Source organism: Jaculus jaculus, chromosome 12 (genome assembly GCF_020740685.1).
Source record: "Jaculus jaculus isolate mJacJac1 chromosome 12, mJacJac1.mat.Y.cur, whole genome shotgun sequence".
In the NCBI taxonomy this organism is placed as follows: Eukaryota; Metazoa; Chordata; class Mammalia; order Rodentia; family Dipodidae; genus Jaculus; species Jaculus jaculus.
The window spans coordinates 89,929,881-89,954,976 of NC_059113.1; the positions used below are offsets into that span (position 1 = coordinate 89,929,881).

General features: G+C 41.6%; 1 protein-coding gene across 10 annotated transcripts in view; it reads left to right on the plus strand.

Annotated features, from left to right (window-relative positions):
- Positions 1 to 11,215: 11,215 nt before the first annotated feature.
- Il15 (interleukin 15) overlaps positions 11,216 to 25,096 on the plus strand; it is an 85,936-nt gene continuing 72,055 nt past the window's right edge. For 4 of the 10 annotated variants that reach the window (XM_045131525.1, XM_045131519.1, XM_045131528.1 and 1 more), the window contains exon 1: positions 11,835 to 12,092. The gene's annotated coding sequence lies outside the window, so the exon portion shown is untranslated. Of the gene's footprint in view, positions 11,325 to 11,527; positions 11,627 to 11,834; positions 12,093 to 12,414; positions 12,499 to 17,423; positions 17,473 to 25,096 lie in introns of those variants that run through there. The other 6 variants (XM_045131521.1, XM_045131524.1, XM_045131526.1 and 3 more) reach the window with 6 other exon arrangements.

Consider the following 25,096-nt stretch of genomic DNA (forward strand, 5'->3'; position numbering starts at 1 on the left):
CATAGGGTTTTTAGATTTTTCTAGGTAGCATCTCTCTTTAGCCCAGGCTGATGTAGAATTCACTATGTAGTCTCATGATGACCTTGAACTCACAGTGATCCTCTGACCTCTGCCTCTTGAGTGCTGGGATTAAAGTCATGTTCCACTATTCCTGATACGATTTGTTCTCATTGAAGGATACTGTAGAACCTTTAATACATTGGTAGTCATTTTTTGAGATTACACAGAGAGGAAAAAAATGTATTTTGACAAAGTCTAATTATATCACTTATTCTATTTCATGATTAATACTTTTTGAGTCATGGTCAAGAAATCTTTGCTACTCAAATAATACTAAGATTTTTCTCCTGTTTTTATTTTATGAATACAGATAAAGATTTGTGGGTTGTATTGACATTTTCCAATCAATGTTTTGTTTTGTTGATTTTCCTCTCTGTTTCAGCCTTTATTGTGATTGTTTGCTTTTATTTACTGTGTGCATATTTTCCTTTTTTGTTCTTAGTTGAAATCTTATGCTATTAATTTTGATCTTTATAAAAATTCTTTTTGTTGTTAATTTTATTTATTTATTTGAGAGCGACAGACAGAGAGAAAGAGGCAGAGGGAGGTAGAGGGGGGGTGCTCACTAGGGCTTCCAGCCACTGCAAACGAACTCCAGACGCATGTGCCCCCTTGTGCATCTGGCTAAAGTAGGTCCTGGAAATCGAGCCTCGAACTGGGATCCTTTGGCTTCACATGCAAGTGCTTAACCACTAAGCCATCTCTCCAGCCCTGATCTTTTTTTGAAGATTATGTCTCTTTTTCTGTAACACATGAGTGTATGAGCTTTAGTGTGTGAGTGCGGGTGCATGCTTTCCATGGCATGCATGTGGAAGCCAGAGGTCACTGCTGGTGCTAGTCCTCAGCTTCTCCCAGATGGAGGCAAGATCTCCTTGTATGTTGCTGTTCATTGATGCACACGCCAGGATAGCTGGTCCTGGAGCTTCCAGGATTCTCCTGTCCCCCTCCTTTCTTGATGTGGAGGGGCTGATACATGTTACATCGTGTTGCTTTTAAATGGGCTCCAGGGACCTGAACTGTCATTGTTAACACTTGCACAGTCATTGTTATATAAGCTTCTTAAAAATATTATTTATTTTACTTTATTTTTCATGATAGAAAGAAAGAGAATGGGCAAGTTAGGGCCTATAGTCACTGCAAATGAACTCCAGACATATATGCCACCATGTGCAACTGGCTTACATGGGGAATTGAATCCAGGTCCTTAGGTATTGCAGGCAAGCACTTTAACTACGAAGCCATCTCTCTGGCCACATGTAGGTCTTTATAACTATAATTTTCTAAGAATTATGTGAGCATGACTCACATTTTATATGCTGTCTCCATTATGCCTTCATTCCAAGTGTTTTATAATCTCTTCTGTGATTTCTTCTTATATTGGGTTTGTTCATAGGCCTGTTTAATTTGAAAATTGTCAAAACACACTTTTGGAAATTATAAAACACTGATCTTCCTTACACCTACAATGTTGGATATTTTGGAATATAAAGGGTGAGTAACATCAAGGATAAATTAGCAAAAATAAATTAATGTATGTCTTCCCTACTTACAGATTCAACAGATTTGGCTTCCTTCCATTGAGACCCAAAGTGAGATCACATCTAAGGCAGTGGTGTGATTGTAACGGATAGTTTTAGAGTCATAGTAGTTATGATACTGCATGTCAGGAGGCATTCATTTGGGAACATTAAGCTTGATGCAGTAAAATAACCACCTTAACCAAAAAATAACCTTTAAACATAGCAATAACAAAAAGCATACATTTGTCAAATAATGAAAAAGGAATACAAAGAATTATTGCAAAATGACTTTGGTATATTATTAGAAATTATTTAAATCTTCTATAGACATTAGTAAAACCACAATTTGGATAAATCTACATGTTAATCATAGATAGTAAGTAATCCACTACCCTTAAGAAGTGGATAAAAGTTATATGATACATTTAGATACAGACAATGCACAAATAGGTAGCTATGAACATGAGCATAATTTCTGAAATGTGTTAAATAGATGGTAATTTTGTAATCTGAAATATGCATCAAAGACTGATATAATAAATGAAACAAATGTTATTGTGATAAGTATCTGAGGGAAAAACATACAAAGAAAAAGGATTTATTTTGATTCACTGTTTCAGAGGTTTCAGTTAATGATCAAATAGATTCATTGCTTTTAAGTGTCAAAGAAGAAAGCAGGTGGCACTGGTGTGATTGGATGGTGGAGCCAATGAAGCTATGTAAATTTCAAATTTATCCATATTTCCAAATATTATGTACATATATACAAATATGCAATATGTGAATATATGTATATACCTGAATACTAGCATGCACATGTATCTTTAACTTTTCATATTAGCATTTCAGCAAGAACTTAATGTTTTAAAATGATAGGAAAAACTAATTTTTACAAAAATAAATTCAGTAGGCATTTATTGGAGGCCTACTATTTGTTACTCATAGCATTAAAATCAATGCTAGTTTAGTTTTATTGACAAAGACACATTATTGTTATTGAGTTTACTTAAAAACCTCTTGTTATGTTATTTTTAATAAAAAAAGTATATATTAAGTCACATAATGATTTCATGTGCATTCACTATCATGTATCAGCAAATATATGTGACAAAAGGTAAAACGTTCTTTTGCAATTTGTCCTTGAAATGCCAAAAATAATAATTTACATTATATGCCTTAATAATGTGCTCTCATATGACATCCATGTAAGATGTATGGAAGTTATAGCGACCAGCTGGACCTCTGAAAAATAACCACTCCAGAAACTTGAAAACTAAAATAATTTGCTGAGCAAGTGTATTCTTCTACTGTTGGGATGTCCAAAATAGAGGTGAAAGCAACCTTGAGGTTATGGCCCAAAATGGAAGCTTGTACTTTGACAAAATTAAAGTGTTCAAAGCAGGCGTCAGCAATAGGGAGAGAGGAAGGGTGGAGTTACTTGACATATTGGAGAAGGATGAGAGGGGCTTAGGGAGGTAGGAGATAAGCAAGGTGGAGAAAAAATTAAAGAAAATGAAGACAACATGAATCAGTTCCATAGAAACCCTCCTTTTGGCTAGCATTCTAAAAAACATAGCCACCAGTTAAAAAAGGAGAAGAGGGACTGAAGGTGGAAAAAGCTTAACATTAAAACCATAGCTTTTGGCAGGTAAATTCCAGATCTGCAATTTTGCTGCTCCCCACAGTGAGCTGCTGGCCACAGAGACCCATGAGGTCCCCGCAACAATGCAGGCCATTGCCAAGACACTTGGTTACATACCAAAGCTAAAGGATAAGTCCTTGCTGCTGAAGGCACCACAGGCCATGGTTACAAAACATTGGAGTACCATGCTGGAACCAAAAAGGAAACTAACTTCCTCTTGGCTAGCCCTCATAAGTGCTGAAAAGATCTACAGATGCCACCAGAGGACAATGGTCACCAACAACATGAATAAGCAGGAGGCCCTGCAGACTATGAAATCAAGCAGCCAGACAAAACGTACACATTTGTGCAATAGTGGCACACAGACTTTGTGGAAAGCCACCTTTTCTGGTACTGGAAACCAAGTCAGAATCCCACAGTCAGAAAAGTCACCGACTTCAGAGAGAAGCCCCCACTGCTTTCTGGGAAAAGAGTGGGCTTTCATACCAAAAGGCCTCTCAAATAATTTTGAATATCTCCTTTAACTTATGCTGCTCTCACTCTTGGTTGAAAAATATGTTTTTTTTTTAAAATTTTATTTATTTATTTATTTGAGAGCGACAGACACAGAGAGAAAGACAGATAGAGGGAGAGAAAGAGAATGGGCGCGCCAGGGCTTCCAGCCTCTGCCAATGAACTCCAGACGCGTGCACCCCCTTGTGCATCTGGCTAACGTGGGACCTGGGGAACTGAGCCTCGAACAGGGGTCCTTAGGCTTCACAGGCAAGCACTTAACCACTAAGCCATCTCTCCAGACCAAAAAATATGTTTTATTTTACAAATGGTAGAGAAAACATAGAACCACGATCCATTAATAAGACAAGAAGATAGCCAACTGCCCACCATAAGACACACCACTTGTACTATATCTATCAGAGTCCTGGAGAAATTGCAGGGGAAGCAGTGACATGACTACTGCCATAACGGCTAGCCTGACAACCAGCTCCAGGGAGATGGTGACAGATGCAGTGATTAATCAAAATTTATCACAGCAGGAATCCAGAGGCAACAGAGAACTCAACACTAAATCAGACTGCCAACAGGTCTGCCATGGTTAAGGAACATTGTGGAAGAGGGGTAAGAAAGGTCGCAAGAGCCCCACAGTGGGTAGGAATACCCTGAGGCACATCCCTTTTTACCCCATTGGGACTGACTAAGGCTTTTATGTCCTCACAGTGAATACCATAACCCCACTGAGGAGGGCCCACAAAGGAAACAGAAGCAGGGACAAGGGTATAAAAGAGCATAACATAATAATATAAATATAATAATATAATGGAGGTGGGAGCAGTCTTGAGGTTGGGCTACATTTCAAGAACACTGCCTGTTAGGTGGGACTGTGCCCAGGACAAAGGACCTAACATGATGACCATGCCTTCCAATAACCCCATCACCCACATTTCTGAATGAGATCATAACCAGAGGTTTCAAGACTCCCCTGCCAGCCAATGGCTGGTTTCCCTCTCCAGTTGGGACATTATTAGGAAACCTCTGCTTTCTCACATCCTTGAAATACTTACTTTCCTCAGCCTGCCCCTGGTTCCTAGCTAGCACCATCTCCTCCATGCTCCCCCTTAAAAGACCGGCACCTCAGGTCCTGGATGCAGCTTCTCTGGCCTCACATCTTGGGAACAGTGATCCTCCCCCAAGAGCTGTGCCAATAAACCTGAACTAGCTTTACTGATCTGGTCTGATCTGGTTCCTTGCGTTGGTCAAGACTTTCAACTGGTGCCGAAACCTGGGAGGAGGTGAGACCCCAGTCCCAGTGAGGCAGGCCCCAAGTCGACTGTGGCAGCTGCTCCTCCTCTGGCTGTGGACCTGACCCGAGCTGTCACCTTCTGATTCATGATAAGTTGCCTACTTTTTAGCCTCCTCCTCCAGGGGCCCCTTCTGAAGTCTTGGCTGTACCAGGACATGCCCTTCCATTTTTCAATGCTGCCAGGCAGCTAGGTACCCTAAGGCAATGGGAGACATCTGCCTGTAGGATTACCCACTCTCTCTCTCTCACTGTGTTTGGTCCAGGCCATTGTGGGTGATACCTCACTCTGTTCTCTGGCCCTCCAGCTCAGAGCCTCTGACCTTGGCTTTAAAATGGCCAACTCCTAATCAAATCTTGAACCCCAGTCACCTCTGGGCTGTCTGTTATAAAACATATCCAAATTGGAGCTCTCTCAAATCAATAAACCTAAATGCCTGATTTTCTTTTCTTAAAAACAAAAACAAAAACAAAAACAAAAAAAAAGAAAGAAAAGGCCTTTTTTACAAACTCAACAGCCGCTCACACTGGCCTCCAGAGGGCACTTTAGATTTTATTGTCCTCCATGATTTACCAAACTTTTGTCACTGCACGGGCAAGTGGTCTGAGGTCCCTTTTGTTCAGGCTCTTTGGAAACTACACTCTGGTCCTTCTTTCTGTAGCCAATGTTCCATGGCTCAGGGTCTCCTAGCCAAAATAAACAAGCCTATGAACCAATCAGATCCATAAGACTCAAATCTCCAGCCCGAGTCTTCAGCACTAACTGAACTCCTGGAACACGCTGCCCTCCCAGTGGTTCCCAGCCTTCCCTTTTTCCTCCCTCACTTACCACCACCCCATTCTTTCCTCCCTTTCCACCCCTCCTTCACCACCTCCTGCTCCAGTTCCCCTTCCCCTATATCTCCTTCGCCTCCCTCAGCCACAGCCTCTCTTCCAAGCTCTCAAGGCCTTTATGGCTCCTTCCCCTTTCTCCTATCCCTTCCCCTCATTCCCTTTAATGGCCCTCAGCCCCTCCTCTGCCGTATCCACCATAATCCACCTTCCTCCTCTCTTTCTTGGGTCTCATGGGAGGAATAACATCAAAATAGTCAAAACTCTTCAACAGTCCAGGGCTCACAACACTTTGGCAGTCATCAATCAGACTGGCCAGAGTACTTCGCTATCCTCACAGCGCCTCGGCTCTTCCCTCCATTACTCTTGGAAACGATCCTGTCCATGTCCCTGGCACTCTTACAGAACGGCACTTCTCTTAACTCCACAATGTGTTTTCTTTGTTAGGCACTCCAAGGGCCTGCCAAAGACCTGTGTTACTGTAAGAAAAAGAAAAAAAAAGAAACACTGCACTTGATCTCTACAGATAGACTGTTTATTAGAAAAAACAACAAGGGCCTCAGCTTTCCCATGGGATGAAGGCTGAAGCCAGGCTACGGTGCAAGTTTGTAAGGAGGATCCTAATAAAAACAGACTCTACCAGCTGTAGTTGATAAGAAAAGTGTAGCTGTTTGTGTTCTTTTTCAGAATAGGCTTCTTCAGCCAGAAATGTCTAAGGAAGGATAGTTAGATGGTGGCTGGTCTTTCAAAGCCATCTAGACTAAGGGGAATACAACAATCAGGTAAGGAGGCCAAACTTCTTTATTGCCCACAAACTTTAGGGATAGCTATTCACTATTTAATTCTCTTTAGTTATCAGGAAAGGCTATTAGCCATTCAGTTACCCCTACAGATAATTGCCTAAGACATCCCCTTTCCTCTTCTCTGTTAATACCCCCATACCTCAATATCTCTGAATGCTGGGCTCCAGCAGGGATACAATATCCCCCTGCCACACAAACCCATAACCTTGTTTCAGACTTGTCTTTACCTCCGGGGATATTATTCCTTTGCAATTCGTCACTTTACTGTTGCACTTCTCCCCAGGGGAAAGTCCCCATTCATCCCAATCAGGTTGATCCTTAGCCTAACAGTCTATACTAAGGAAGAATTAAAATTATATTATTGGGCTGGAGAGATGGCTTAGCGGTGAAGCGCTTGCCTGTGAAGCCTAAGGACCCCGGTTCGAGGCTCGGTTCCCCAGGTCCCACGTTAGCCAGATGCACAAGGGGTGCACGCATCTGGAGTTCGTTTGCAGAGGCTGGAAGCCCTGGCGCGCCCATTCTCTCTCTCTTCCTCTATCTGTCTTTCTCTCTGTGTCTGTCGCTCTCAAATAAATAAATAAATAAAGTTTAAAAAATTATATTATTGACACTATTCAAGTGCCTCCTAATTGATACAAAATAAAATAAAATAAAATAAAATAAAATAAAATAAAATAAAATAAAATAAAATAAAATAAATAAAAACAGGACCAGGAACGACACTGGCTGTACTGGTTGGAGTAAGCTTAGTTACATTAATCACAGCATCAGGGCTGGCGGGAGGTAGCCTAGGGCACAGCCTGATGGCAGCCCAAGAGCTGACTGACCTAAATGGAAGGCCCACAGAAGCAATGGAGACCAGCGCAATGGCCATACAATCCCTGCAGCTCCAGCTGTCGTTGCTGGCACAGGCAACTCTACAAAACAGGAGGGCTCTAGACCTACTGACCGCAAGAAAGGGGGAAAGTGTCTCTTCCTCAGGGAAGAATGCTGCTACTATATAAATGAATCGGGCCTGATGGAGACCTCAAACGTCACTTCATTAACCAGGCATCCTCCCTGAGCTGGTGGCAATCCACGACTCTACCCTAGCTCACCCCACTTATGAGTTTATTTTTTTAATTATTTTTATTTATTTATTTGAGAGTGACAGACAGAGAAAGAGGCAGGGAGAGAGAGAGAGAGAGAGAGAGAGAGAGAGAGAGAATGGGCACGCCAGGGCCTCCAGCCACTGCAGACAAACTCCAGATGCGTGCGCCCCCTTATGCATCTAGCTAAAGTGGGTCCTGAGGAGTTGAGCCTTGAACCTGGGTCCTTAAGCTTTACAGGCAAGCGCTTAACTGCTAAGCCACCTCTCCAGCCCAATGAGTTTATTAATAATGATTTTTTTTTTCTTATAGACCCTTTCCTCCTCCACTTCCTCCAGGAGCACCTCTGGGAAGTTTACAGGGTGGCCTTCAACCAGATGCTCTTACCCTCGTATATTCCTTTGAGCACACACCTGCCAATTTCTGACTCTTCCTCCTTGCACCCCCACCCCCAAGTCGTCCCCAAGCAGCTTGAAGTAGCCAGGACTTGTGTCAGCACCCATATCCACAAAAAGGTCAGAATGTTAGGCAGAACTGCACTCAGAACAAAGGACCTAACTTGATGGCCATGCCCTCCAATAACCCTATCACCCACATTCCTGGGCATGATTGGGACCAGCAGTTTCAAGACTCCCCTGCCAGCCAATGGTTGGTAACCCTCCCTAGTTGGGACCTTATAAGGAGACCTCTGCTTTCTGCCATCCTTGAAATAGTTACTTTCCTCAGCCTGGCCCTGGTTAGTAGCTAACATGTCATCTCCCCCCACCCCCCACCCCCTTAAAAGACCTGAACCTTAGGTCCCTGATGTGACTTCTCTGGCCTCACATCTTGGGACCAGTGAACCTCGACTGAGCTATGCCAATAAACCTGAACTAGCTTTACTGATCTGGTCTGATCTGGTTTCTTGTGACAGTCAGCCTTTCACTGCCCTTAGCGGAAACTTGAAGATTTTCAGGCAGGCCAGTTTCCAAAGATCAGAGGACCAACTTGCACAGGGCTTGTGACTTTAGTCTTTGAAGGGCCATAAAATAAGGCCATAGTCATGGACTGTAGACACTAAATTACCTGAGCTAACACTGAACTTTTTCCATGTTGTCTCAAAAGTTATAGAAGAAATAGTTGTCATAACTATTTTATATTATCATTATTTTGTTACTTGTCATAGGATATCACTGTAGCCCAGGCAGGTCTTAATCTCATAGTAAATTTTCTGCTTAGCAAAGTGCTGGTGTTGCAGACATAAGCCAGAACATGTTCCTAGTGATTTATTTGAAGGACTACAATTCAATTGGCAAACATTGTCTTTGGAAAATAATCATATATTAAAATGCATCCTCTGAGTTAAAGTGATTTTTATTAGTCACTTCTGTAAGGTTTACTTAATTTTTATTTCTTCTCACACTATAATTGTATTAATTATCTTACGGCAGTTTCAGATTATTTCATCAATCTTGGTCTCTGCTTTTAATTTATGTAGTGGAATTTACTTACTCATTGGTATGAATAATTTTTAATGTCTTGCCAAACAGCCTGTGGCAACTGAAAGTACAAGCTGCATATATTAGAAATTTCTGTTTGAGTAGAATGCAACAAAACACATTATACCATGAAGTCAATTTCCTTGAATTTCAGGCATTCATAAGCAGTTCAACAATTCCTTTGTGTCTGTAATTATAAAGAAAACAAATTTGACCTATTTTTTTAAGGAGACAAGTAAGATAGCAAAGTGAGCCCTATGCATATAATTACTTTCTGGGACTGGGGATATGTTAAAGAAACTTGCATGTAAAACCTATTGGACTAGGATCTATTCCTCCCTCAGTGCTCACTTAAAGCCAGACACACCAAGTACCACATGCATCTGGAGTTTGTTTGCAGTGGTAAGAAGTCCTGGCTTGTCCATTCCCTCTCTTTCTTTTTTTATGTTTCTCCTCACAAATAACATATATATGACAATTTTCTATTTCACTATTACTATGTCATTTTTGTCAGTAATCTGAATAAATGTTCTTTATATCATCAAGCATCTTTACATAGAATTTACTAAATTATAAACTAGATCAATTGTCACGGGCCACTTTTTATTAATTTTATGTACTTAGATTGTTCTTGAAAGCTTTGTCTGTGAAGAAGGTACCCTTCGGTTTCATAAGTATGGTGAAAATTCTCTAATAGCTCAAAACGTTGAATCCATGGCTGTGGCTGCGATATGTTAAAAATGCATTTGTCAGGCATGGATGGACGCCTTTCAGATACGAGGTTTGGAGTCCAGGGTTAATGAGTTTCAGCTGAGAGCAGCTGTTTATAGTGCTCCTGAAGAGAACAAGAGGAGCAGAACCAGTGTCCGCATCTGGCTCTGCTGGGTGCTGCCCAGTCTGGCTCCTGAGGCATCTTATTGGGTGACTCTCTTTCTTCCACCAGCTGCATGGCACAGAATAATAAGGTTGCCAAAGGAGGCATGAGAGGAATTCACCTTGCCAGGAGTACAGAAGCTCTTTAGTGGTTCAAGTGGAGGTTCAAGATACAGAGCTTATTGTCCCCATTTGAAATTCCCATTGGTTGGGACTTTCACAGCTGCTACAGCCTTGCAGTGCAATTCAACACAGCGGCAAGCTTGTCACGATGCCCGCTCATGGTGCAAAGGAGAACTTCAATATATGGCCCTGGAAAGGTGATTCGGTTTGAAATCCGTTAGCATCTCAAGAGAAGCTAACATTTGATTGTTCTGCACAGAAAAGAGTGATTTCTGCATTTCTTTCCATATAATTTCCAACGAAGATAAAATTTTAAATCGTTGTAATTAAAAAAAAAAAACTTGATTGTAACTAACGTTTGTAAATGATTGTTTGCAAAAGTCACTTGGCTACTATTTCAAAGGTAAAGCAATACTGGGCAAAGTAAGCTGTTCAAAAGAAACTCCAACTTCTCATAAGTAACTGATTTTATGTGAAATTCGGCGCAGTTAGTATTCTAATATGTTCATCTTATTATTTTCGTGAAATACAAAGAGAATATAGCTAATTTATCAACTAAGCTCTAAAGAGCTTTATTTTCTGTGGGCTGGAACAGTGAGTAGCTTTGGGAAGCTCAAGCCTCTGGGAATTTCCAGTCGTTCACACGCATGTTATGTTCTCCAAGGTGCTTTCACATGTGAGCCGGCGGACTGGGCACTCAGAACACTCAGTGCTGTCTTCCAACTTGAAAATACTGCAATAACCACCCCTCACTGCGCCTTTGAACAAGATGTGATTTTTTTTTTTTTTTTTTAAACACTGAACTACAAATTACCCTGGAGAAATGGCCCAAGGGAGGTTCACATCCTCCAAGTTTAAGGTCCTGCCAATCGCCTTGGACCAATCTGTCCTGGGGTGTCCCCTCGCTACTGTTTCTCAAACTTCCTTCTTCCAGCCTGTGCCTCGGTCCAAGGGGTTGGGTTCCTGTTAAAAACCCGCCCAGAGCTTTGGGCTCCAACCTCCCTTGCCAATGCTGCTCAATGAACGTGGCCTGTGGACTCCGGGGGCAATTCCTTGTGACTTATTTCTCTCCAGGTGTCCCAGGACACAAAGGCAGAGGCCTGCAGGTGATGTAAGACTGGGCACTCCAGGTCGCCCTTCGGGTTCTGCTCGCCCCGGGGAGGCCTGGCAGCGGCAGAAACATGAGGGCACCTGGGGCAACCGTGTCTCTGGGAACCCGCTGCGCCCTGCCCCTCCCGCAGCTGGGTGTCGATCCTGTCCCGGCTTCTGCAATTTCCCTTTCGCTTTCCTTTTCGCTGGCCTGGGACCTCCCAGGACTGCTCGGGCCGCGGCATCGAAGCCCCTGGCGCCTGGACCACTCGCGCCTGCTGCAGCCCCGCTTCCCATCCCGCATGTAGCCAGGACTCCGTGGAGGTACCGAACTTGGCCTCTCTGCTTCTTCGGGACGCGCGGGGCGGTGCTGGTGGATGGATAAGGCAATGGAATTTTCCCCGACAGCGGTCGCCTCTGGGGCCCCTCCCAGCGCTGGCTCTGCTCACCCACCCGTGGCTGTCGCCACCGGCCGCCCCGCCCTACTGAGCGGGACTTCAATGCTTTGGTGTCACCACCGGGTGCAGAGCCCCCCTCAATCCCCGCCTTTCAGTCTCTCTCTCTCCCTCTCTCTCTCTTGCTTCTCCTCGACATCCCCTCCCGGGCGCAAGGCGCAAGGTGCAGAGAGCCTGTCCAGGGTGCAGGGCGCGCTCAGTGGCTAGCGGGTGGCCAGACTGTGCTGGTGACTCCCGCCTAGTCGCGGACTGCAGAGAAGACTTCGATCCTCCCATAGCTCGGAGAGAGCTCACCTGCTGCATTGAATCGAACTCAGTCAGAAACATCAAGAAAGGTACCCGCAGCTTTCCTGCTCTTAGACCTTCCTGCCCCTTCTGGCGAAAGGCAGTGTGCTCTCCTGGTTTCTATCTCTTATCTTGGCCAAATCAAATCACTCACTAGCTCTTCTTGGATGGGGAAGAGTCTTCTCATAGGCAGAGACATTTGCAGGAATAATCACTGCTTGGCAGCCAGGCCTGGGTCTGTAATTAACGCCTACTCTGCACACATCAATATATCTCAATCAAACAGGAGCTGGGATATTAGAACAGCGTGGAAGAAATGAGCGAGAACCGTATGGAATGGACATAAAATCCTTACTCCAGCAGGCATTAAGTGAAAATTCAGCTCACCCTCGTCCCCCGCCCCAAGTATGCATTGAACTTCCAATGCAGCCAGCGAGAGTATGCGATGCACTTGAGGTGATGTGATTTCATGCATTTGAAATTGTTAACATCAAAATATGTTTAAAGGGAAGTGATTCCTAAATGATGCTCACAATTAATGTTCAACAGCTGGGACTGGAAGCAAAGGGACCATTTTCTATTAGATATTTAAAACCCTCTTGGTAATGCCGTCATACTGGCAATAGGGGCATGGATGGTGAAATGATAGTCACTTCCTCTATGACATGTAAGGACCCAGGCCTTATTGATTTAGCTGAGAACTCGAGTTTGGATTTGTGACCATCTCCTCTTGCTGTGTGGAGGCTGATGGGTCATGGCCACCAATATATAGGACACACTAAAATTTAAATTCATTTAGTAGACCACCATCACTAACATATATATAGCTCACAGTATATTCCAAACTCATTTACTAAAGAGCAGTGCAGTGGCATGGCAGAGAGGGAAGAGGTATAAAGGAAAGGACAGCAACACATATAAACAACTGGAGACAAAGCAATGGACATTTGATATTTTTAAAGTGAAAGAGAAGTTAAAGTTTTACTTAATGTGAAGAGGTGGCAGAAAGTTCCACGATGGGTTATGATCGTGCTTTATTGTCTTTTATTTGAATCACATGTCTTTTTCTCACTTGAGAGCTTGCAGCTGAACTTTGGAGGGCTCCTCCTGCCCTTTTGATGAGTTTTGCAACTTGGCAGGGAGGTTACTTTCACAGGGGTTCGGATCCTCTGACAGGCAGGGGATTCCCATTGTCTTCTGTCTCCAGAATGTGATGAGATGCTGTCCTTTCGGTTGGAGTTTTTTAGCAGATTGTTGGTGGGTTTGGAGAAAGAACAAAAACAAAAACATGGTGCTTCTTTTTTAAGCCCATCAATTGTAGTAAATTTCAATGGCTATATTGCAAGATAGGATGTTAGTCAATAAAATAAATATGCAGAAACCAACTTTGAGGGTGGGGTGAAAAACAATGACTTTAAATATTTTGAAATAGAGTTAGAAACCAATGGTATTTTTTGTTTTTTAGGAGGTTCTCTTGCTCAGGTTTGGTGCCTCTGATCAATTTCAGAAAAACTGTCATAAGAGATCTGGGGCACTTTGTATATACATGAATTTTATTAAGAAAAATACTCATAACTAATCAGCTTTATAAATGGGTCTCTGACCCAAAAGTTTTTAAAAGATTTAGAATATAGAAAATTCCTTTTCTTCCCATTTCTCCTAGACTTTTATGTTTTTATTTATTATGTAACTTTTCTTCTGAAAGCTAGTTAATTATTCAGAATACTCTCTTGAGGTCCATACTCTGAATTTTTGACAGTAATATGAGTAAGAGCCAACAACTTAAATCCTAATGTTCCCAGCATTGCTCTAAGTATGCTTTTATTTTTTTAAAAGGCCTCATAATGAGGTCTGGGGTGATGGCTGTGTAGTTCAAACTGCCTGCTTAAGCTGGGCGTGGTGGCACACGCCTTTAATCCCTGCACTCGGGAGGCAAAGGTAGGAGGATTTCCATGAGTTCAATGGCCACCCTGAGATGACAGAGTTAATTCCAGGTCAGCCTGGACCAGAGTGAGACCCTACCTTGAAAAAAAAAAAAAGTGCCTGCTTATAAGCCTGCTGGCCCAAGTTCAGTTCCTTAGCAGCCAGGTAAAGCCATATGTAAAGTGACATATGTCTCTGGGATCCCTATTCTCCTATGCCAATGGAAGGAGAGCCAAGGAAAGCTCACATACAGCAGAAATAATAATAAAAATAACAGTCAGGGAGACCATGGTGTTTTATGCAGAAGTGAGAGGACAAACACCCCAAGGCTGTCAACTCATATCTTCATGCTTGAACTGTGGTGTGTGGCCACCCATACACATGTGCACATCACACATACACATGTGCACACCACCCCCCCCACACAAATCCTCATAATAAACTTAAGTGGTAGAAAGTACAGATGGCAGCTGAAGACATGGAGGTGTACACTAATAAAATAATTTTTTTAAGGTAAAAGGGATAAAGAGGGTAGAGCTAAATTAAAAAAAATTGTTTATATTTTTATTTATTTGAAAGCGATGGACAGAGAGAAAGAGAAAGAGGCAGATAGCAAGAGAGACAAAATTGGTGCACCACGGCCTCTGGCCACTGCAAACGAACTCCAGACACGTGCGCCCCCTTGTTCATCTGGCAGACGTGGGCCCTGGAGAATCTAGCCTTGAATTGGGGTCTTTAGGCTTCACAGGCAAGTGCTTAACCGTTAAGCTATCTCTCCAGCCCTAGAGCTGGATTTTTAACCCAGACATTCCAGGTGTTATGAAGGATGAAATTATTATTCCCATTGAAGTAGCCCCTACAATTTGATAGCATTAATCACTGTTTGATTTTGAAGCAGTATCAAAATGATACTGTTTTTGTTGTTATTGTTTTGGTCAATTTAACATTTGTGTGGTACTTGTGTATTTGGCATTATTAATTCTATATTTAAAGATTGTTTTTTTCTTTTTGGTTTTCTGAGGAAGGGTCGTACTGCAGCCCAAGATGATCTGGAATTCACTCTGTATTCTCAGGGTGGCCTCAAACTCACAGTGATCCGCCTACCTCTGTCTCCTGAGTGCTGGGATTAAAGGCATGCTCCACTACACCTGGCTTATATTTAAAGTTTTTTAATGGCACAGTACTCATGCAATATCTATATGGTTTTTTTCCTTACAGAAATGTATTTTATGGTTGTTGAAGGAAAATAATTGTTTGATTTATGTTAGTTTTTGTTATCGAGAATGATTAATAGGCAAATCTGGATTGAGTTATATTTCTGTATCTATCTACCTATCAATCCACCTCTCTAAAGAAAGAGCAAGGATTCATGGAGAGATCAAAGCAGAATTTCCAATCACATCACTACTGGAAATGGAAGAGTTAATTCTGTGAGAAGCCCCTTCAGAAAGTTTTATGACTGTAAAGTTGTCAAGAAGCCAACTTCTTTCTTAGGCTCAACATTAGCTCTTAGATTGACTTGATTATGCTAACTGCATGGAGCTATTGAGATTGTGCATTACCTAAATGCTTAATGCTATTTTTTGGAATTGGTTAAGTGGAAAAATTCTTAAGGATGTGAGATAAAAGTTGTGATTTTAGAGACAAGTGGTATGCAATTAACTAATAATGATTTGGTGTTGAGTTTTAACAATTAACTAAGATCAAGTGTATACATATGGGGCTGGAATGATGCCTTAGCTGTTAAGGCACTAGCTTCCAAAGCCTAAAGACCCAGGGTCAATTCCCCAGTACCTACATAAACCAGATGCACCAGTTAGCACATATATCTGGAGTTCTTTAGCAACAGCTACAGACTCTGGTTCACTGATTCTCTCTCTCTCTCTCATCTGTCTGTTTCTCTTTCAAACAAATAAAATATTAAAAAAGTGCATATGCATGCATACAAATATCTTTACAGTCTATATATTCTTATATATCTTCATATATATGCATGTTAGCAGCTATGACCAGACAATGGGCTTTTTAAAAAAACTATTTTCAAATTATATTGAATGGTGAAAACAGAGGTAACCAAACACCCCTGACAGAAATAGTGAAGTCCAAGGTATTGTTATTAAAAATACCATCCAGCTGGGCATGGTGGCACACACCTTTAATCCCAGCACTTGGGAGGCGGAGGTAGGAGGATTGCCATGGGTTCAAGGCCACCCTGAAACTACATAGTGAATTCCAGGTCAGCCTGAACTAGAGTGAGACCCTCCTCAAAAAACAACAACAACAACAAATTTCAAACGAATCTAATGTAATCAAAGCTACCAAAGGAAGCCTCTACTGTTTTAGGCACCATGTTGGCATTTTATTGGCATGATCACATTAAAGTCTTACAATCAGTACACATTTATTCTCCTGTACAAAAAAGTGAGAAATAAAACTAAAATAGCATGCTATATGCAGTTTTAGGTGGACTAGGACCTAGCTAGTGAGACCCTGCTGAGACTGATTCTGATTCCAAAGTTAAGGTTCCTTTTTTTTAAATATCATGTTTTGTTTCTAGGGAAAGCTCAACATATATTGTAATGAAAATTAAATGTTGATATTACTGCCATGAAACAGAAAGTGGCTAATATTTGAGGCCATCTGGTGCTGTTATCACTTTGCTTCATGCTAAGCAATGCTATTTTAAGGTTATTTTTTTCCCTAAGTTATTCAGTGTTTGAACTGGGAAACCAGAGGTCATGAAGCTCAGTTCAATTCAACAATACATTTCTATACATTCGACAAGTGGAGTATTTATTTTTATGGATAACTGTTTTTCACTATATTATTCTATTGCGGGGATAAAAAAAAAAAAACTACACACAAACTATTTTTTTTTTAAGCCTCAAAGTCAGAGTAGACTGCAAAACTCTTATTTTCTCCAACTGCGTCATTCTTCCAGCATATGACATTAGAAGCATGGCAGAAATTATTTTGTCTTTGCCTAATAAAGGAATGGAAACTGAAAATTCTCAGAGGTGGAAGAGGATAGAGTCTGTAGGTCACTTGTTGGATATGTCTCCTTATCAACATGAGATACAAAGAAAGAACAAATAAGGTCCCCTAACTAAAACTTGCAGTATGAAGTAGACCTTGCATGCATTGTGAATAGCTACTTCTAAAAGGTTCAAATAATCTTTCTTTCACTGAAATTTTATAATCATTTTTTTCACATTTGTCTTCTTCTTACTCCTCTACAGTAAAAATAAGAATATAAAAATCGAAATATAACTTCATAATTAATGACCTTCATGGTTCAAAATTATTCTTGTTTATGTTATTTTCAATGCTGTTAGTATATGGTTAACAAATAGCTTACAAACTTTTGATGAGTTAGGCTCTGACTATGTGGAAACCAGTAGCATAGTAGTAGACATGCTTCATGTCAATGCTTTGATCAAAGGTTTCCCTTCTATGAGGTTTGCAAACGGCCCCTCTATGCGATGGCCTGCTGAAGCAATGCCCATGGTAAGACACTAGATGGGAGAGGGATGTGCCTTTGGAAAGCAGGATAAGGGTAATTAGAAAAGCGGAAGTGGGAAAGGAGAAGTTACTAGAAATCTGCTTGGCTCAAACACATCAGGCATGACACTGATAAAATAGGGCTCCTGGACAGGCAGTGAATGTGGACTCTGGTACCTTTAGAACTCTGTGCCCATCTCCCCCTTGCAAAATGGTGGGGTACCCAGTGAGCTCTTTGTCTGATTTACTTCTGCCTAATTTCCACTCCCCAGGGGCTTCTGGGTAGCCATGGCTTTCTGGGCAGGAACCTGGTTTGGCTGCTATAGAGACCCTCTGGATAGCCATGGAAGGAGTTGTTACAGCCCTAAATAGGCTATGTGACCTCATCTCTTCTATCTCCAGTTTCCGTCATACTGCCTATCTTCTACATCTGGTCGACATTCCTTGCCACCCTTCACAGGATCTGCTCAAATGCCCACTTTCTATAGCTATTGGCATGGTTTTCTAACTCTTAGGAATCCCTGTACTGCTGTCTGTATTCCTAATGGGAGTTTGAATGGCTGTACATTCAGACTGTTCATGTCTACCTCCACGCCTGCATGTTGAATGAAGATGATGGGTTAGTATGTCCTTTGTGTGTAGCAATGGGGCTCATTTGTAAGGTTTGTATTGACATTGATGAAAGTCAACCACATCGCTCCACAGTCTGACAGCTATGCAGATATGTGAAGAAGTTAGGAGAAAAAAGCAGTGAGAGAAAAAAAAAAAAAGGTTGAACTAATGTAATATAAAGAACTGTGTTTCTGGAAATTGGCTTGAGGTAGAATTTATTGAAGAAAAATACAAATTGGAGCTAAGAAAAACAGCTGGAAATCCATCTAGCTAATTCAGAAATGGAGTTTCTTTCCATTATCTGCTCAAGAACATAGCTCTTGTAATTCTTCATACCCATCATCTCTCTTTCTCTAATGGACCTTTCCTATTATCATATATCCATGCTCTAATTTCTTCTGTTAACAAAAAAATAGTCTCATGGTATTTCTTCTCTTGCTCTTTCTCCACTATCACCTGGTAATTCTGCTCATATTTTATAGGAAAAAAAATCAAAATTAACCATATTATAGGTCTGGAATTTCTTTATTCTTATTCTCTTTTGAAGTAGCCAGGATGTCAGCCCCTTTACTCCATTAAAAGTTCCCCTCTCAAAGATACCAGGAAGCTTCATGTTGTTAATTCCGGCGGTTAGTTCTTAGTTCTCTCCCAAAGAGCCCTTTTCTGAGCCCCACCCCTAGCCGGCTTGTTTGCCTTTTGCTTTGCTGCAAACTATTTCCTTTCCTTTTACTTGTTGTTTATGTTTCAACCTGTAGTTATCAGTCTGAGATCGTGGTCCTTAGGCGTTTTCTCTGCCTAGACTCCTTTCTTGGTGATCTCATCTGTTCTCATGGTATTTAATGCTTCTATGGACTAATGATTCATAAATTCATGTCTCCAGCCATGACCTCCTCAGCGAACTCCAGACTCATATCCAAAGTCTATTCAACACTTCTGATTAGATGCTTGATACTCAGGGAACTGCCAACATTACTCCATAGCTTAACTGTCCAACAGCCCTCTCTCTCTTACTTGCTGGAAATTCCCTTCCTGAAGTTGGGTGAATAAAACTGATTGATAAGTCATTTTGAGTTGCCCTTGACATGTCTTATTGTCATGCCTACATTTGTGGGTTCCTGGATTCTTGCTCTGGGGGGCGGCAGAGGTCCCCAACCCCCACCCGAAGACATCCAGGCAACCCCGGGGTGGCTGAGCACTTGATGAGAGAAGCACTCCTGGGAGAAAGTTGAACGCCTCTCTGTCAGTGAAATGGGTTTATAAGCATCTGAGGGTGGGGGAAGGGTCCTAAGGGGATTGGCTTTACCAAGTTTATTTCTGATGCCTAATTAGCATATGAGGAAATTCATTCTAGCACATAGGCAATGCAGAGGTCAGAGGGTAGGGTCAGGTGATCTAGGGTCTCAGGAGGATGGGCTGTGTGAGGGCTGATAAGGAATTTCCTAGGCAACTGGCCAAAGGTCACAGGGCTATGGACGGAGCCTAGGTTTAGGTGTGCTGGGATTGGAGAGGGAGTGGCCTCCTGTTGCCTGAGGGTCCATAGCCATTCCTGGAAGCTCAGGCCCTCTTCTGAATGCTCCAGCCTATGCCTGGCAGTGCCTGACAACTTCCCCTTTGTTTTTATAATGGGGCAGTGTCATCCCAAATGAGTTCTTTAAAATTTACCATAGAGTTAGGTGGTGTACAAGGACCTGATTAATAGCAACCTTAAATACATTGACTCTGCCACCAAATTATTTAGGTATGTTTTCAGATCTACCCTGCCTATGTCCTATTCTCCCTACGGTCACTGCTGCCGCTTGGGTACCAACCACGGTCGCATGGCACAGTGTTGCTGAAAGCTGGTTTCTTAGCTGCTCTGTTTGCCTCCACCTCCTTCGAGGAACAATCCAAGACCAGTAGCCACATGGTTTCATTTATTTGAATTTGAAGCAACAGCCAAAAAAACAAAAAAAGCAAAAAAGGGCAGAACTCAGTTTCTTAAAATAAACTAAAGGAACAATTTATTATTTGCCATGATTCTGAACTCTGGGCTACTTGGCTTCTCCTGGGCTGCTGAGATTGAAACACCCAAGACATCCACATTACTATGTTGGACACCTCAACTAAGTGTAAGCTGGCTAGTTATCCTCTCTAAATGTTCTTTCCAAATGATTGACTTGAACTTATTTACCTCATATTAGTCTCAAGTAACTGGACTTCTTAAGTGATGCTCATGTTAGCGTTCCTTAACTGTGATGAAATACCTCAGATGATCAGTTTATGAGAAATTAAGACTTGGGGGGTTGGGGATTTAACACAATGCATGACCGATTGCCTAGCCAATGCGATGCCCTGGGTTCAGTCCTCAGCACCAAAACAAAAAGAAGGAAAGACTTAAATTTGGCTCACAAGTCTGAAGGCATCTATTGTAGGTTGATCCTCTTGCTATTGGGCCTGTGATTGTGTGTGAGCATTCAGAAGAAGAAATTGCTCATCTTGTGGAAGGCAGGAATTAATGAAGAGAGAAAGAGACAGAGAGAGAGAGAGAGAGAGAGAGAGAGGGAGAGAGAGAGAGAGGGAGGGAGGGAGGTGACATAGCAGGCCCAGGGTACCAATGTCTTCTTCAAGGACTCACCACCAATGACCTAACCCTCTCCAATAACATCTTGCCTCCTATATATATAGAACCTATATACAGGACTTTCCATCTCCCAGTAACATCACAGGATTTAACATATGGACTCTTGAAGGTCACTCAATGTCTAAATAATAGCAACAATGGACTTTGGTCCACCCTTGGCTTATCCCACTATTTTATATGGCTCAGACTTAAAGTCCCTGAATTACACATCTAGTTATGAATAAAGTTTCCTTGGTGCCATTTGGTTTTTGAGGGCTGAAGCCACTGAGGTGAGAAGACAAGCTATCTGTGACTTTCCTCTGATGCCAACATGCTGTGGCATGACCAATATAGGATAATAGCAACAGACAATGCCATTTAAAGTTAGAAAAAATGAAAGGGATTGGAGGTGTAGTTCAGTGAGTAAAGTGTATACCCAGCATACATGAAGCCTTTAATTATCTTCCAAGCACCACATAAACTGGGTGTGATGGCACACACTTGCAAACCCAGTATATGGGAGATGGAGGCAGGACCCCGCCTAGGATACATAGCAAGTTCTCAGGCAGCATGGGCTAAGTGAGACTCTGACTCAAGAAAAGCATTAAAAATCACTGGAGAGATGGCTCTGTCACGAAAGCACTTGCCACACAAGCACGAAGACCTGGGTTTGGATCCCCGACACCCACCTAAAAGCTGGACATGATGGTACCTGACCATGAGCTGAGCACCGTGAAAGCAGAGGCAGAAGGAGCCCAGGGTTTGCTGTCTAGCTCATCTGGGCAAACTGGTGAGCTGCAGGTTCAGTGCAAGACTCTGGCTTAAAAAATAAAATGGAAGGGCTGGACAGATGGCTCAGTGGTTAAGGCGCTTGCCTGCAATGCCTAATAACCTGGATGCAATTCCCCAGTACCTAAATAGAGCCAGAGGCACAAAGTGACACATGCGTCTGGAGTTTATTTGCACCAGGTAGAGCCCCTAGCATGTCCATTCTCTCTGTCTGTCTCTCTTCTCTCTCTCTGTGTTTATAAACAAATAAAAAAAATATAATTAATATATATAATAATTATATAATATATATAATATAATAAATATAATATATTATTATATAATATATAATATGTAATATATATAATAGATATAATATATTATATATAAATATATAAATATATAAATATATAAATATATAAATATATAAATATATAAATATATAAATATATATATATATATATATAAAGAGGAGCCAGGCATGGTGGCACATGCCTTTAATTCCAGCACTCAGGAGGCAGAGATAGGAGGATCACCATGAGTTCAAGGCCACTCTGAGACTACATAGTGAATTCCAGGTCAGCCTGGGCTAAAGTGAGTCTCTACCTCAAATATATATATATATATTTAAATTTAAAAGTAAAATAAAATAAGCACATAGGAGGCATGCAGTCGTTGTGATTTAGAGCAACTCAGAGTCTAGGCAGGCGCAAGTGTGTCCCTAGCCCCCTATGCTCTGCAGTAAGAAGTGCCCCAGGTTAAGGCTGAAGCATGCTTCCGGAGAATGGCTGGCTCTTCAGACCTTTCAACTTCACCCTTTGGACTTTGGGCCCCTCCTCTGATTCTTCCTTTGCTGTCATTAAGAATCTTAGGTTTGCAATCCAGCAGCCTGCTTTCTGCTTTTAGAGTTAGAGACCTTTTGTACATTCTCTTTTGTTTAGCTGCTGGCAGTTTGGTTCTTGCTTTTAAGTTCAGATCTCTTTAAAACCTAGGGGACTTCCTTTGAGTTTTATCAAGTTCCCCCCCACCCCCTTTCCCATTAGTTAAAAGAGATACCCATAAAACTCCTGTGCCTGGCCCCTTTTGACTTAGTCTGTAAGTCAGAATTGTGTAGAAGCTCTGAAGGGCTGTGGAGTCCCTTTGACTGGCTGACAAGATCTGTAAGGCACCACTTTAAAAGTTTTCCAAGTATTAATGAGAATTTTTCAAATACTCATGCGGTTTGATCTGTAACCCAAGAACACACTGTATTAGTGAATCTCATAGTAGATTTTTGCCCTAAGACCACTTGTTTCTTTGACACCTTACTGCTTTTGAGACAAGCAACAAGCGTTAGTTTTGTTTCTAACCTAAGCCAGTCTTTTTCTTTCTTTCCTCCTTTCTTCCTTCTTTCTTTCTTTCTTCTCTCATTCTTTCTTCTCTTTCTTTCTTTCTTCCTTCCTTTCTTCTTTTCCTTCCTTTCTTTCTTTCTTTCTTTCTTTCTTTCTTTCTTTCTTTCTTTCTTTCTTTCTTTCTTTTCTTTCTTTCTTTCTTCTTTCTTTCTTTTTGAGATAGAGTTTCATGTAGCTCAGGGTGTTCTGGAATTCTCCATGCAGTCTATGATGTTGAAGCATGATCTTTCTTCCTCTCCCTCTGTAGTGCTGGAGTCATAAGCATGGACCACCACACCCAGCTTTCAACCTTCTTTATCTTTTTCTCTTTCTATTCTTCATCAAAGGCAGCTAAGTGAAGCCAAAGGTCATTTTCAGAAGTAGAGAGCCATGGATGTTTATGGACAGGAAACCATTGTTTCATGTTAGTTGGTTTTGGAGATTATCTGTCACAAGTGTGGTCTTATAAATACAATACTTAGGGGCTGGAGAGATGGCTTAGTGGTTAAGCACTTGCCTGTGATGACTGAGGACCTTGGTTCAAGGCTTGATTCCCCAGGACCCACATTAGCCAGATGCACAAGGGGGCGCACACGTCTGGAATTCATTTGCAGTAGCTAGAGGACCTGGTGTGCCCATTCTCTCTCTCTCTCTCTCTCTCTCTCTCTCTGCCTATGGCTCTCAAATAAATAAATAAAAATGTTTTAAAAAATACAATAGTCAGATCATTCACTCCACTGCTCTAAGCCCTTGTTGGCCATCTCTCTTTACTCCCTTCCGTGTCATACTGAGTTACGGTAATCAGGTCACTAGCAATTTGTATCCTTAGTATGTGACCTCTTCCCTTTTCCTTGGGTCACTGACTTACGCAGACAGCAGCTTCTTTTTTCATCAACCCAACTGTTATGTCCTTGCCTAAGGGCCTTTGAACTTGTTCTTCTCTCTGGCTAGAATTTTCTTATCTCAGATTGTAGCTCATTGGCCCTTATCTGCTTCAGAGCTTGCCTCAGATACCCTCTTTGCAAGGAGGCTCCATCTGCCTTTCTTCAAATTCCATGCCTGACAGGTCACTTTTCACTCCATCTTCCCTGTGTTGCTGACACAGGACCAGATTTGTCAGGCTTTATCTTAAGCTTATAGGACCTCATGGCTTTTGGCACTGCAGTTTATTATTATTTTTTCCTTTTGAAATTTTTGAAAGGTAAATGATGCCTTTACTATGGAATATAGCAATAAAGCTTCTTCAGATTCCCCCCTCCCCCCCCCAAAAAAAGTGAAATAAATCTAACTTACAAAGCGTTGTATACCTAACTCAGGCTGGGTGAACAGATGAGGTAAAAAGAAACTTTGAGTTTTCCGAGCCTTCTTGATTCTCAGACAAGAGATTGTAGCCGAGTGTGAGTGTGTGTGTGTGTGTGTGTGCGTGTTGTATTTATTCGCTAATGAACAAGTCTCTTCTGTGTTCGAATATGAACTACAGAGGAAAAGTATGCTTGTCATTCCCTGTGTTGCCGTTATCCCCATCATCTGTCGATTCTGTCAGTTTTGCAATATGTAGTCTCTTAATAAATGTTTGCTAAGTGCATGAGTGAACAGACGGGTGGCTGCTAAGGAAAGAAGAATTGTTAATTCTAGGCAAACTGATCTAGAGAGATGGTGCAGCATATAAAGTGCTTGTCTGCGAAGCCAAAGGACCCCAGTTCAATTCCCCAGGATCCAAGTAAAGCCAGATGCATAAGGTAGCATGGGTCTGGAGTTCATTTGCAGTGGCTGTAGCCCTGAAGTACTCATTCTCTCACTATCTGCTTCTCTTTCTCTCTCTCTCATAAGTAAATAAAATATTCTAAAAACTTAAAAAAAAAAAAAAAACTAGGGAAGCAACATAGTAGACCACTACTGCCTTTTTACCACTTGGAAAACAGAGACAGGAGAATCATGTGTTCAAGGACAGTCTGGGCTGTATTATAGATCCCTATAAATTAGATTCCTCCCCCCAAACTAACAAACTAACCAAAACAAACAAAAAACTAACAGGAAAAGAAACAAAAGCTATTTTAAGGGAACATCTAATTTATTAATATATTTAATTTATCTGTTGAATAATTTGCTTCAGCAATTAGCAATTTTGGATACCTAAAATGTATATGCTCTTTTCTATGCACTTGACCTGCCTTGACCCAGTAAGTTCAGATTTGAATTAGAAGACCTCAAGGTTTTAATCAGAAGAGACAAAAAAAAAAAAAAAAAAAAAAGTAATGATACCAGGAGCTGACATTGGCTA